This window comes from Solanum dulcamara, chromosome 8 (genome assembly GCF_947179165.1).
Source record: "Solanum dulcamara chromosome 8, daSolDulc1.2, whole genome shotgun sequence".
Lineage (NCBI taxonomy): Eukaryota > Viridiplantae > Streptophyta > Magnoliopsida > Solanales > Solanaceae > Solanum > Solanum dulcamara.
Genome location: NC_077244.1, coordinates 49,452,771 through 49,468,463, shown reverse-complemented (window position 1 = coordinate 49,468,463; position 15,693 = coordinate 49,452,771).

The window sequence follows — 15,693 nt, the reverse complement described above, 5'->3', positions numbered from 1 at the left end:
AAAGGATAAATGCAATTTGTTTTAGAGAATGTAAAGAGATAGTCAAATTTTGACTACAATTGGTACCAATAGTTAGGATTGCATAGAAATATTTCTCATTTCCTTTCTTATAACTGAGATTGACTTTGAGGTAATTCCTATAGCTTCAAGTAGTACCTCAAACATACTTAAGTGTCGACAAAATTTTTTCATCCTGCTTCCAACAAAGGTTTACAATTATACCAATCCTCATGTTTTAAATGCCCTTACAGTAAAGAAAGTCCTATTTCACACATATCTACAGTGTTTGATTTGAGAAAAATTTGCAAAGTACACTCACACTCTCAAGAGTGTTCAACGTATGCAACTGTGATACCATATGCTTGGCCTGCATGTAAGTCTCCACTAATGTAGGAATATTTGGAATGAGATCATGTAGGGCTTGTTATTGGCTTGTAATGTAGGCTTAAGGATAGGTAGGATATTTATTTGGGATAAAAGTAACTTAATCTCTCCTTGAGCGTCACACTAAATTTGTGTTTTTGATGATTGTTACGCCTTTTGGCGCCCTATCCTCTTTGTTATCTCCTTCTTAGATTTTGACTTCTTTTTAAGTCTTTATTTTTTGGAGCTTTTTCTCTTTTCACCCCTTCCTTTTGAGGTTTCTCCTCTTTTGTTGGAGTAGTTTCCTTTTTGTGTTACATCGACCTTGTAAGAGTTGTTTTTAAGTCGTCTTTACTTTTTTAACTTTACGTCCTTTGCCTTTGGCAATGTCAAAGTTGGATCTTCTTCTATAATTTGCATGTATTCAATGCGCTCAAGGAGGTTGGGCCAAGAGAGGGATAGTGCATGTAAGCACTCTGAAAGGAAAGGTCTAAGAAGTGATTGTCCAAAGAAAGGGCTTTAGGCTCAAAGTTGGAAAAACTAGGGATTAATGTTATTTGGTAGGCTTTAAAAGTCAAAATTGGGTCAAAAAAGGCCTACAATCCTTTCCCAAATCAAATATTACTCAGGATTTTCCTCAACAAACATTCAGGCCAAGTTCTAGATCAACAGTGCAATGCAATTGAATTTTAATCTAAAGTTCACCACATAATGCACATGAAGCCATGAGGTTGGTTTTATTCTTACCTTAAATGACCGCAAGAGAATTTTCAAGCATCACAAAAGTACAAATGAAAAATACCAACAGAAGCTATGATTTACCAGAAACCCAATCATTTTTATCATATTGAATATTTCGCATGCTCCTAACTGTATTCGTTCCAATCAAGAAGATATGATTCTTAAAATATGTACACAATTTATTATTATTATTATTATTTATTATTATTATATATATATATTTTTGAAAAAAAGAAATACCGAACCCAAGAAGGCTGCCTACGTATCTCACTGAGATGAGAATCAGGTGTGCGTAGTTCTTGCAGATATGATATATAAAATAATTTAAAGATTTAGATAAACTCAAAGTGACGTATCGTAAGTCTAGTGCACGTTGACATCTTTAGTTGGGGGGTGTCTTTTGACTATTTACACCAACACGTTTCGTGTCCTCTCAACCATCGGTGAGGACACCTATCGTTGTATTATTTTTCAGATATTCCTCAGATATTATACATTGGTATGTTCTTCCAATTTCCTGCAGGAATCACTTGTTGTGTTATTTTTGGTGATTGTCTCTTATGACTTCAAATCTTCCAACTATTGAGAATCATACATTGTTATAACCATCCCGACTATTGTCGGGGACAATTTTCCTACAAATATATGAGAAAAGTGTGAAAGCGGAGCCATTATAAAAAAATAAGTAACAAGATATAGGAGTAAGACTTCATAGTCAAAGACACCCCCGATTTATCATTCAGGCTGTGTATTGGTGTCTTGTAAAATTTAAGGTTATCATTATTTCCCATGAACTCTTTGTCCCTGCAAGGTCAATATGAGAAAGGGTTATAATTTTTCTTAGATTAAAGAATTGAAAGAGATTAGGGTTAAAGTTTGTGATTGAATGTTGCACTAGATTTGGAATTGTCGTGATTCCCTCTCTTAAAATAATGTCGTCTCTCCTGTGTACAAAGAAAACATTTTAGTTAGGAAGAGAGTATTGACCTCTCAAAATTGAAATCCAATCATTTATCGCATGATAGTTTTTGATAACAGCCTCTACAAAAGAAAAAAGAATCATCTTTGTTGAACGCTCGATCTTTGAGAAGTAAGCAAATTTGATTTCCGACATAAATCAATCTCTCCCTGAAAAAGAAGAATAACTCAAAAGCCAAAGAATTAGTTCATGTTTGTAATAATTAATGCAAATATCACACAAAGAACTAAACATATAAATCTTGTTTTGTTTGAAGACAAACTAATCCATGTGTGAAGAAAGACTAAATGGACAAAAAATGACCCATTTTAATTTTATGATTGATGTGTGAGAAAAGTTGACTTGTGTTGACTCACAGATTTCTTGCGCTTCAACTTTTGTACCCTTATTCTTCTTAAATGCAAAAGAAGTTCTCAATTTTTTGAAAGAATGAGAAAAAACTGAAAACTTTAAAGATAGGACCGAGCCTTGAAAGGCTGCCTACATATCTCACAAAGGAGAATTCAGGTCCTATGTAGTTCGACCAGCTTGATTTTTTTTAATGAAGAAGTAACCTTTTTTTTGAGATGAGAGAGCAAGATTTATGATTTGAGAGTAAAGTTTGAATTTTGTTGGGAAACTAAAGACTCATGGAGTATTTGAACGCACTTTCGATAGTGACTCGATATTTATGCCTATGAGGCTCTAGAAAAAAATCTTCTAAAAGAGTGGACTAGCATGTCTCCAAATGAAGCAACATATTCACAAAAATAGTTATAGCATATAGCACATAAACAATTATTGCGCATCCTAAATAGATATGTGACCTTTTTGCGCCAAGGATATACTTAACGATTTGAAGGATGTATAACATCATTTGAAATATTCCATTGCTCCAAAAAATCATATTTATACAATTTTATGAATAAACTGAATGGGATACATAATAAGAAAATGGGATACAAATAATCGGTCCCACACAGGGGTACAATCCTAAACTAAGGCTTCGTGGAAAATCTTTCATTCTTGACTTCTTGACATCTCTGAATGCCAATGCCCTTTGGATGAAGTTGCAGCTTGTGAAGATCTTTCTTTGACTAGACTAAGCTACTAAAATAAACTTCCAACCCGAGGGACAATGGTTTAGCAACAGGCACATACAACCTTCAAATGTAAACATATAGGTATGATCGTCCATTTAGGCCGAGGGCCGTTTTGGACTCAAGGTGGCCTTTCTAATGGGCCCAATACGCTTTGGGTACTGGGTCATCTTAGGCCAATGCACTAAATTTGGGATTTCATTTTGCCCTACGCTAGGTTGACTAAGAGTGACTATATTTTGAAGTGTACCGATGACCCAAGCGGACAACTCAGCCTGGGGAAGTTAGCGACCATTGACCATCTAGTGGACAACTCATTTCGCCAGGGTAACCCCTAGGAACATTTTGGATTCAACGGTTGCGACCCGCATAACTGTCATTTAAGTAAGAAAATAAAAGGCCAAGTGGCGGAAAACATATTATGCATGCAATCTCAATTTAATATTTGGAATTTAAACATATAAAATGCAAATAAAGAAAAATAAATTTCTAATTATTACAATTTCAAATAGGTAGTCAAATAAATCAAACAAATCTAATGGTTAGAACCTAATTAAATCCCCAGCGGAGTCGCCATTTCTGTTATTTCAGAAAAAGATGATTTAAAATTAATTTCAACTTTATAGAGAAAAAATCAATTTTAGGAAAAAAAAGAGTCGCCACTTAAATTTTTAAAGAAATTAAAAAAATTCAATTTAAAAGACCCTAACAGATTTAAGGTTTAAAAATTCAGAGAAAAAAATACGAGGTTCTTATTTCCACTTTGAGAAGGTGTTAAGCATTCAAAGTGGCCGCTAACCCGCGGTTATCCGACGATTTAAAAAATTATTTGACAAACTTTTGAAAATATTAATTTAAAAGGAAACGAAGACTTTAAAATTATTTTTTGAAAAAAAAGATCAAACTTAAAAATTAAAAATAATATACTTGTGTAAAAAAAAAGTAAAAGTTTATCAAATGCCTAAGTAAAGGTAGAAAATCATTTAAAGCGTATATTAAAATGAATTGGTTTATCTTTAGAGGAATCTAATTAAGTTAAAACAAATTAAAATTAATATATAAGAAAACATAAATAAAATAAGTAAATAAATTATTACAACCCGAATCAATATAAATAAACAATAAATAACACATAAAAATATTGCCCAACACTTAGTTTCTGTACGTCTGAACTAAGCTGTTGGGCCATCTGTGTTTTAGGCTTTAAGCACAATTTTACTGTATATCGCATCTATATATACACTATATATCGGACTGTATATATACTGTATATCTGACTATATATATACTGTATATAGTGTATACAATATTATTTTTGTATATAGAATTGTATACACACAGTATACCACCTGTTTTTTCCTTATATTTGCCGTATATCACTGTATATCAGTATATACAACATTGTTTTCTTGCATATCAGATTGTATAGCTACTGTATACCAGTGTATACGACACTGTTTTTTACTTGTATTCCATGTATACAGCCCAATATCAATATTCAAATCATGAATATTACCTTTTTTTCCATTTATCAACTTTCCAGCAATTCGAGCAAGATGATGGAAGACTCAAAACTCAATGATATGCAAGGATGGAGTCCAAAGATGGACTCGAATTGATATCACATGCACCAAAATAAAATTACACAAGCATTTACTTATTTTAAGCTAAACTAAGGAATATATCATAATATTTTAAGTTATCAAATTGATGGGCATCCTAGAAGTGACTAACAACATGCATATATGTAGATAAAAGAAAGGAAAGAAGAAAAATAATCAAGTAACTAAAGAACACGGATTTAATATATACGCTATACTAGCTCAAATTTCAAAGAAAGAATTAAATCAATTAGGCCATTAAAGTTCTAATTAAATAATAACTTAAGCATATTTTTGTTATCTAAATCATATTAAAAGAAGAAATTAAAAACATGAAAATCTATATTGTCAAAGAAAATTATTTGGAAAAATAATGAACAAAACTAAGATCTTTCATGAAATAATCTTAACACATGATAGCTAATTAATCCTAACACATGCTAACTATAAGAAATTTCTATCATTAATCTAATTATTCTTAATACATGCTAACTAGAAAAAACAAGACTACGAATCAACTAAATATAAAACATGAAATAATTAAATAAAATAAAATTGAGAAAAGATTTTACCTCTTTTCGGGCAGCGAGACTGAAGACGATGAGTGGAAGACAACTTTTCCACCACTCAAGAGTTTGACGGAACTCCAATCTACAAAAATAAAAAAAAATAAAAAAAAATTAAAATTTAAACTCGAACCTTTGTGGGTTCGATGTTATAAGAAAATTGTTTTAGCCTAAATTTTGACTTTAATCTTCTATTTTTCTTGAAGAAAAATATAGATTGAAAGTTAGAAATTTTTACAACTTTTAGGCTGGGGACAAGTGTCCAAAATCTTAGCCAAGTTAAGAAAATTTCTAACTTTGGGGTGGCTAAAAAAACTCCCACTTCTTCTCTGTTCTTAATAAGAATAGGAGACTTTATATAGGCTCCAAAAACTTCAAATTTTCATACAATTTTTGATGTGGGAGATTGAGGATTTTATTTTTTTCTAGAAAAAACTAAAATTTTCAAAAATGCAAACTATAATTAAACTAACATAACTAAAATTGTATTTAGTTAAAAAATAAAATCTTTTGAGATGATTTTCGAATAACTACATAAATAGTAATCAAAGATATAGTTTATAGAAATATATATATTATACTAAAATTTATGAAAAAAATAAAACTAGTAAAGAATAACATGAAAATATCTTTATTTTTATAAAAGCTAATTATTTCAAAAATGTTTGAAATTCAAAGAAACTCGAGCTAATTTGCGTTGTAGAGGGTCAAAATTAGGTATCAACAACCTTCACTTATAAGAAAATCAGGTCTACAATCAGTGATGGTATTCCGAGTATCATGCTAATCGGACCTAGCTTTTGGAAAAATGTTCAAAAGCATTGATGACATATAAGGATGTCATACATGTCATATAATAACCTTCAACATTTCATTTGATTCAATGTGAGGATTGTCCTTTCACATTGAAACTTTACATTGGCTAAGAAGCCCTTTCATCAATAAATCAATTCATAAAGATTCCCTTCATAAGCATTTACTACATAACATTCATTGGAGTCAAACTTCATTTGAACTATACTTTATCGTTGGAAACTAGGTGGGTTCATTTCGTAAAAACCTTTCAATTCCTTTAAAGGATTCTTGCATGCATAAGAGTAATGAAAATGCATAAACTACACATTCTCAAAGCAACCCACCATATTTATCTTAAAACTATTTTCAAGCCTTCATATAGTCACTTTAATGACATCATGATGGAGTTGAAAGAAGACTAAAATACCTTTAATGTGATAGGTAATGGGACACCTAAGTCGTTATATACTAGAATATATGAGATTTTGAAGTTGACCCTATTTTAGACTCATATGAAGACTTATCTGATAGAGAATCTTTGGACTCAGCTTGATGTTAGAGATCCCTTATGACCTTACACCACATATAACACTTTTTAAATAATTAGGAATTGATCCTAACTCATATATACAATTAGAAGTCATCGAGTTCTAGACAAAAAGGGTCCTCCGAAGCCATTTTCCCCTACTTTACCCTAGTATGACACATTCCAACCTTTAAACCACGTGGGACCTTACAATATCTCCACCTTGGGAACATTCATCCTCGAATGAGAATCATTAGCATAGAAAAAGACATGCCACGAGGACTAGCAACCCAACATGAACAAAAAGAGACTTGCAATGCATAAAACATGAGATCTTTAAACATAGCATAAAACATAACTTTAAAATTTAACTTCAGGAACATGCATGCATATGAGGACTTAAGAAAACTGAAACATAGGAGTCTTAAATACTTGAACATGAATGAATTATTACATTATGCTTGAGTAGAATGAAAGAGATGAGGGTAACATTTTATCATATCCATTTCCGCTTCCCATGTGGCGCTTTCAACTTGTTGATTCCTCCAAAGGACTTTAACGGATGCAACTTCTTTGTTTCTCAATATCTTGACTTGCTAGTCCAAAATCTCAATGGGAGTCTCTTCATAGGTCAAATTCTCTTCAATATTCACTATCTCCAAAGACAGTATGGAACTAGGATCTCCTACACATTTCCTCAATATAGACACATGGAATATCGGATGAACCATGGTCATTTCTAAGGGTAATTCCAACTCATAAGCAACTTTGCCTACCCGCTTTAAGATTCTAAAGGCCCTACATACCTAGGGTTCAATTTCCCTTTCTTACCAAAACCAAACAACACCCTTCATGGGTGAATCCTTCAAATCCACCCAATCATCCACATTAAATTCAAGATCACTTCTTCTAGTGTCGAAATAGGATTTTTGACAACTTTGAGCCGTCTTCAACCTTTGTCTAATGAGCTTCACCTTATCTAAAGCATCAAGTACCAAATTGGGGACTAGCAAGGTCATCTCACCTACTTTGAACCAACCAATCGAGTATCTATATCGTCTCCCATACAAAACCTCAAACGACGCCATCTCAATACTTGAGTGGTAACTATTATTATAGAAAAACTTGATGATCGATAGGTGATCATCCCAATTTCCTTTAAACTCCAAAAACAAGCCCTTAACATATCCTCTAGTGTTTGAATTATCCTTTTAGCTTGCCCATCGGTTTGAGGATGGAATGTGGTGCTTAACTTTACTTTAGTATCGAGGCCCTTTTGAGATGATCTCCAAAAGTGAGAAGTCAATTGAGTATCACGATCTGAAATGATTGACAATAGCACACCATACAATCTCACCAACTCCTGAATATACAACTTTGCATAATCTTTGGCCCTATGGGAAGTCCTAACTGGTAGGAAGTGAGCCAACTTAGTTATTCTATAAACAATCACCCAAATAGAATCATGTCGCTTTTGAGTGTAAGGCAAACCCACTACAAAATCCATATTGACATCTTTCCATTTCCAAGTAGGGATTTCAATATCTTGGACTAGACCACCCGATATTTGATGTTCGCCTTCATTTGTTGACAATTCGGACATTCAGACACAAACCTTGCTACGTCCTTTTTATGCCATTCCACCAATATAACTCTTTCAAGTCTTCGTACATTTTTGTCGAGCTGGGGTAAATAGAGTATGCAGAATTATGTGCCTTCATCAAGATCAAACTCCTTAGGCAATCCACATCCAGAACACATAACCGACTTTGGTAATATAACACCCTATCTCCCCCTTGTGAAAAGACATCTACTTTTTTTCCCTTTACCAACTTCTTTCAAGGTCTTGTTTCGACTTAACATCCACCACCAAGTAGGATTTGGACCCATTTTGGATAACCATACCACCATCACTGGTACAACACAACTTCACCCCTAGTCTACCCAACCGATGAACATCTTTCACCAACTCTCTCTTTCCTTCATCAACATGGGCCACACTCCCCATAGGCACTCTACTAAGTGCATCGGCAATCATATTGGCTTTACCCGAATGATAATGTACACTCATGTCATAGTCTTTGAGGAGCTCTAGCCACCTTCTTTGTCTTAGATTGAGGTCCTTTTGGGTGAACAGATATTGAAGGCTTTTATGATTTGTATACACATATACATGTACCCCATAGAGGTAGTGCCACCAAATTTTCAAAGCAAAAACAACGTCCGCCAACTAAAGATCATGGGTAGGGTAGTTACGCTCATACACTTTCAATTGCCTAGAAGCATAGGCTATGACCTTACCGTTTTGCATTAAGACACAATCCAAACCAATATTTGAAATATAGTAATAAACCACAAACCCTTCTAATCCTTTCGATAAGAGTCAAAATAGGAGTGGAGCTAAGTCGATCTTTCAAAGTTTGGAAACTCCTTTCACACTTGTCCGTCCATATGAATTTTATCTTTTTTTTGAGTCAACTTTGTCATAGGAGAACAGATGGAAGAAAACCCTTTGATGAATCTTCTATAGTAACCGACTAGACCCAAGAAACTCATAATATCCGAAGGAGACAATGGTCTAGGCCAATTTCTGACCGACTCTATTTTCTTAGGATCAACCTTAATCCCCTCACCGGACACTATGTGACTAAGAAAGGCCACCTCCCTCAACCAAAATTCACACTTGCTAAATTTTACAAATAATTGCCTATCCCTCAATGTTTGGAGCACAACTCCCAAATGATCCTTATGTTTTACCTCACTCCAAGAGTAGATCCAAACGTCATTAATGAATTCCACAACGAAAGTATCAAGATAGGGTTTGAACAACCTATTCATTAGGTCCATGAACACTACCAGTGAATTTGTCAACCCAAAACTCATTAACATAAACTTGAAGTGACAATACCTTGTCTAGAATGCCATCATGGGAATGTTACACTCCCTCACCTTAAGTTGGTGATAGCCGGACTGAAGGTCGATCTTGGAAAAGTGACTTGCCCCTTGCAATTGATCAAACAAGTCATCTATCCTAGGGAGTGGGTACTTGTAATTAATAGTTACTTTATTTAATTGCCAGTAGTCTATGCACATTCGAAGTAATCCATCCTTCTTTCTTACAAATAGCATACGAGCATCCTATGGCGAAATACTAGGCTTTATGAACCCCTTTTCTAGTAAGTACTTCAATTGTTCCTTTAACTCTTTCAATTCCGCTAGGGCCATTCGGTAACAAAGGGTAGATATAGGTTGGATATTGGGGAGGAGATCGATACCATAATTAATTTCTCTTTTGAGAGAGACACCAGGAAGGTCATCGGGAAAGACATCGAAAAACTCATTGACTCTGAATGTCACGACCGTCTCCGTAGGCCATGACTAGTGCCCAAGTTAGGCACCCATACGTACCCTTAGCCCCACTTAGCATGTTAGCAGAATAAACAAATGTAGAAATCAAATGAGGATGCTAGAGAGCATAAAGAAGCAAATATAGCACACGAAGGCCGTTAAGGCCATCATGGAAGATCAAAGTCCAATACATATACAGAACCCACAGAACATATACAAAACCCACAACACAAGTATACAGACCTCTACAGAATGATAGCCTAGTCATATGATAGGACAAGGCCACATCGTACCCTTATATAACATTTACAAATGTACAACGGAAAAGTTAGTACCAAAATAGGGCTCTGGACAAAGGAGAACTGCCAACCAATAGGGTGGATGTCCTAAGTGAGAGGATCAGCAAACCGAGCATCTGTACCTGCGGGTATGTAACACAACCCCTGAAAAAAGAAAGTCAGTACGGATAATGTACCGAGTATGTAAAGCATGGACTATAATAGGTAAATCCATTACCAGAACAGAAGGTGCAAAAATGAGCAAAATATCCAAAATATCAAAATGCTTTTCATAACCATAGATAATGTATGCAGAAAATAATATGCCATATCTGTCTCCATTATGGGACTCGATGAACAAATTATGGTCACCGCCCCATCACTAGCGCCACAGCACATCATAACTCCAGAGTAGGGAATATCTTCATAACAAATCATATCATATCAGATGGTCATATCAGATCATATCATATCATATGTGTACATGGCACATCATAACTCCACAAATCAAACCCATGTACAGGGCGTACCTACCCCCTCATGTTGGGGCATGGCAAACGATACAGAGAAATACGCACGATAAGAAAACCTGACCTGGACTCGATGAAGGAAGCATTGAGTCATCCACGAGTGGAGTAGTGAGAAACTAAATGCATTTTAAATCATTTTTGAGACTCGATGGAGTTAACAAAATGAACTATTATTCAAAAATCAAGACAAGAGTCGTATCAAGTACCTTTTGAATATCACTATGAGTTATATCTAAATAGAACTTTTGGAATCATATACACGTATCTAGGCATGATAAAATATCCTTTGGAAAATTATCCATCCTAGCAGCTCTACGAATAGGAACTTCCTTGGAATCATATAAAAGTCATATACTTGTTTCATAAAAACCATGCCAAAAAGAAAGATTATCTTTATATAATTATGTCAAAACATGTCAAGAGAAAGAACAGTTAACTTTATATACTTATGCCAAAGATATGCCAAAAGAAGGAATGATTAGCTTTACATACCTCTTATGGATTACTCTCACCCACGTTTGCCTCATCGTCTTTTGAACCTATTTAACATGAGAGTAATACTAAGATTAATAACCTTTCACTTTCCAATTTCCAACTCTACATCCACATATCCATAGGAATCATTTCCTTATCCATTTCCCTTAACTAGCGTATTACTAGCTCCGAAGTTACCAAAAATTGGGCAGCATCTCCTCTATAACTTCAACATCCCTGAGATTTCAACTCGGCTAAAACATCAACAACCATACCAAAAAAAACAACCAACAACATATATATAAATAAATCACTTCAGCATTACCCAATACAACTCCAAATAACTAGCTCTGAACTACGATACCAAAATGGAGTTCTTAGCCTTTATTTCATAAAATCTTTTACCATAAGAAATGAAGGGTCGTGTGGATTCAACTAGCAGCACCCAAACCCATTTTTGAGTAATTTCCAGCGGCAACACGCAATTAAATCACCCCCAACCTGCAGCACCACAACAACAACACACTACTCAACTTCGATTTACCTACTACGACTTCAATTTACCTACTACGACTTCAATTTAGTTTGTTTCTAATGTCAAGCATACTTATAAACTTTTTCCACTTCCATCCTCACTTAAGAAATGTAATATACCCCATAAAAATATCATAAACTTCAATTTAAAAGGGAAAGCCTTACCTTGCCCGAAACTCACCAAAACTCACATCGGAAGCTCTTTTAGCACGACTGAAACTTCGTGGCTGTTTATTGTCCATTTGGTTCTGCCCCCAAATTATAAATTTATATTACTAACACCTTCATACGTTCATATTATACAGTATATAACTAATTCACAGAATGAAATTGGAGAAATTACATCTTTTTTCCTCCCAAAACTGTGTCTCTCTTTTTCTTCTAGCTAGAGGTTTCCCTTCTCCTCTTTTCTAGAATTTTCTTGATAAGGATGAAGTTAAAGGATAAGTATGAGCCTAAAAAGTCATAAAATATATATATATGCCACCTTAGGGGATGACATGTGTCAATCCACAAGTGGTGACACGTGTCAAGCCCTCATAGGGCCAATGCACCACCTCCTCCACTTAGGGGATGCCACATGGCATATGGGGGCCCACCACCCTTGATCCATCTGCTTCCACATAGCACTCTCTCATGATGACATGTCTCTCTCTCTCTCATGTTGCCACGTGTCACCTTCTTTTCCTCCTCGTGGGTTCGTAATCTTGTCTTACTTTATGAACTTATGTAATCCTTGCTAGGTAAGCTTGGTACGTACTCAAGTAGCTTAAGTATGTAAAATTTCCAAGTTGGTAGCTTATGTGTGTAACAATTCAAAGTAATAGCTTACACAAGTAAGTCGGGTCCTATGACTCACTACTTGGCCTCCAATTCCTTCCGGATTTCTATAACTTTATTTCCAATCTTCTCTGCCATGGGGTATCACATTCTCCTTTTCTTAGAGTTATTTGATAGCGTTATAGCTTATCCATATCACATGGTAAATTCTAAGAAACTTAAGAACCTTTCAAGAAATTTAAGAAGTTTAAGAAGCTTAAAAATCTTTCAAGAAACTCAAAAACCTCTCAAGGTACAAAAGTCTTTCAAGATACAAGAGTATGGGGTATAACATTCTTCCCCACTTTAGAACATTCATCCTCGAATGTTAACTCATATTATAGGGTTTTACGAGGATTTTTGAGAGTTCTCTATAACCGTTGTCTTCCAATCCTTTTAGGAGTTTAGACTACCTTTGGATATAGGGAATAAGTACGGATATCTCTTCTCTACCTCTATGTAACGTATCCAAAATATTATAACTGTATTGTCCTTATTGAACCCTTATTATTTTTACCACGTACTTACTCACTTGTCCCTATACATAACACATACATATTCATAGGTTACATAACCCTACCAGTACAACTTGTATGAGGTAGATGTGGTCTTTTCATCTCCGGGTTCATTCTTCTTCATCTACCTCATTCACATTGAAACTCGCTTGTTCCATCTTATCATACTTTTTCTTTTCTTTTATTCACTCCTTGATCTTCTCATTTCTAATCATTGGAGGCTTGCTGTCCCTTTTCCTTGGTTATTTATCTATCGCAGCATCATTTGCGACCAACGCAATAGCCAACATCTTGGCTTTTGACCCCGCATGGTATCGTTATCCTTCACATGATCTCTTGAGTTATTCGATACCCTTCCTAGTCGTACCCTTTCTTTTTTTATACACACCCATCTTCTAATGTTGTGTCGTGCAGGGTTTTGCCAAAAACTTCTTGACACCACCTTAAGTACCATTCTGACTTCTATCCCATTATTGTTGGCTTTCAACCCTTCTAACTTGCTTTAGCACGTGATCTTTATGAACTTTAAACATCCATGTCTGCTATATTATAGTATCTATTATTTCCATCTTGCCTTTGTATTCTTCTCACCCGCTTCCCCCCTTAAGGGGGGGGGGGGTACTTATACCTTTGTCCAATATCAAAACTCATCCAATTCTCTTTTCCCAATCCGCTTGGTACCGTATCATGTCCATCTCTTTCTTCATCCTTTATAACTTGATTTTGTACGTACGAAACCTTGACTAAGTCACGAAGCAATGAGAACCTTTCCATACATAGTGCGATATCTCATCTAATAATCTGTACTTGTGTAATGTGACCCATGGAACAACTCATCCAAGGCCACACTCCACTTATCTTTATCAAAAGTTAATTAGCACTTTTAGTCATTCCAATTTCAATTAGGCAATACTTGTATTCCAATGATAATTGTCCAAGGTTCTCTTACTAGAGTAGCTTTATCCCAACCTTATACTTTGTTTCTTGGGATGAATGTGTATTGCACAATTTATTTCTTAAGTTTACCATATTTGTCTCTTAAGGATTCCACTATTATTGGGGCGACATTGTGTGCACGCACCACCCCTTTATACCTTATACCCCTTGCCCTTACTATGTAACCAACACCGGCTTCTAATTTTCTCAACAACATACCATGTTTGCCTCAATCAGGGCCTTACCTTATAACCATGTACTCGTATTGCACTTTTATGTTCATATTGCACATTCCCCTTTCATTCCATATCTGCATTCATTTACTTATATTTATCTTGGGTACTTCCGTAGATTTCTCTTATCATTTATCCTGTCTATGTCTATCTTTTATTCCGCACAAGAGGGATCTTATAATACCTCTTTATTATTCGGAATGCATTACTTCCACATAATCCTTTTACTTATTTCCAAAATGTATTCTGTCCATCCATCTTTATTCGTATCATACCAATCATTCCCTAACACCCATTCTATCTCGTTGCTCATCCTTCTACAGCTTGGTCTTTCATAGTTTTGTCACTTTTAACATTCGTATCTTCGGCTACACATGTCATGACCTATTGTTACATTGTCTTCTCGCTTTCTTCTTGTTTACTCCTTTCAGTTACTCTTTCTTTCCTTGTGCTTGCTATCATTTCCGTTATCGCATAATCTTTATTCATAACTTTCCCTACGAAACTTGACAAGTCTCTCTTATTTGTTCCATAGCCCACTTTTTTGTTTCACACTTACCCTTATATTCTAATTACACGGACCATATCCTGTCACTAGCCACTTTCTCACTAGGCTTTACTTATTTTCATAAGAATCCTCATTATATTCACATCATATCCTGTTCGTATTCCACCCCATGGTATAACACTTCTTAACCTTTTTCACAATTCTTACTATGGGTTACTTACCCTTCTTAGTTAGTCTTATTCTTAATATCTTCCAAGCTGTCTTATTAATACTTCATATCTATCAAAATTTTGTTTTCCTTACACTCTTTTCTTAATCATACTGTTACTCCCTTTTAATTATAGCTCATCACAGTTTATCCCTGTGTATCAATTCCGTCGGTGCCTTAATACATTGTTCTATCCAGAACTACCAGTCTTCTCTAAATCATCTCCCTAGGGTTACAAGTCTTTTCCAACTTCGGTTTACCCTATTAATATCGACCTCCTAGTTTCTATTGCCATCAATTCAACAATTAACTTATTTCTCGAGGTCATCCATACTTGTGGTTTAGACAAATCTGATCATTATTGTGGGCACGACCTTTTAAGACATACTACAGCCCTGTATCTCATTCTCTTTTTATTTCTAGGAAAATTTAGGCAAAGTTTCCTCTGTATTTCATACTATCTCAAACCTGTACACAGAAAATACCAACAGTGCCTCACAAGGACAACATGTATAAAGATACATATATATGTATCATATCACATCATATCGCAGCCACACAGGGCAACCACAATCAATAGTATGAAAATAGACTTACCTTGTACGTCCACTAGAACTTCCCTTATTACACTTTCTTATTTACTCTTCCTTTCAATTTACA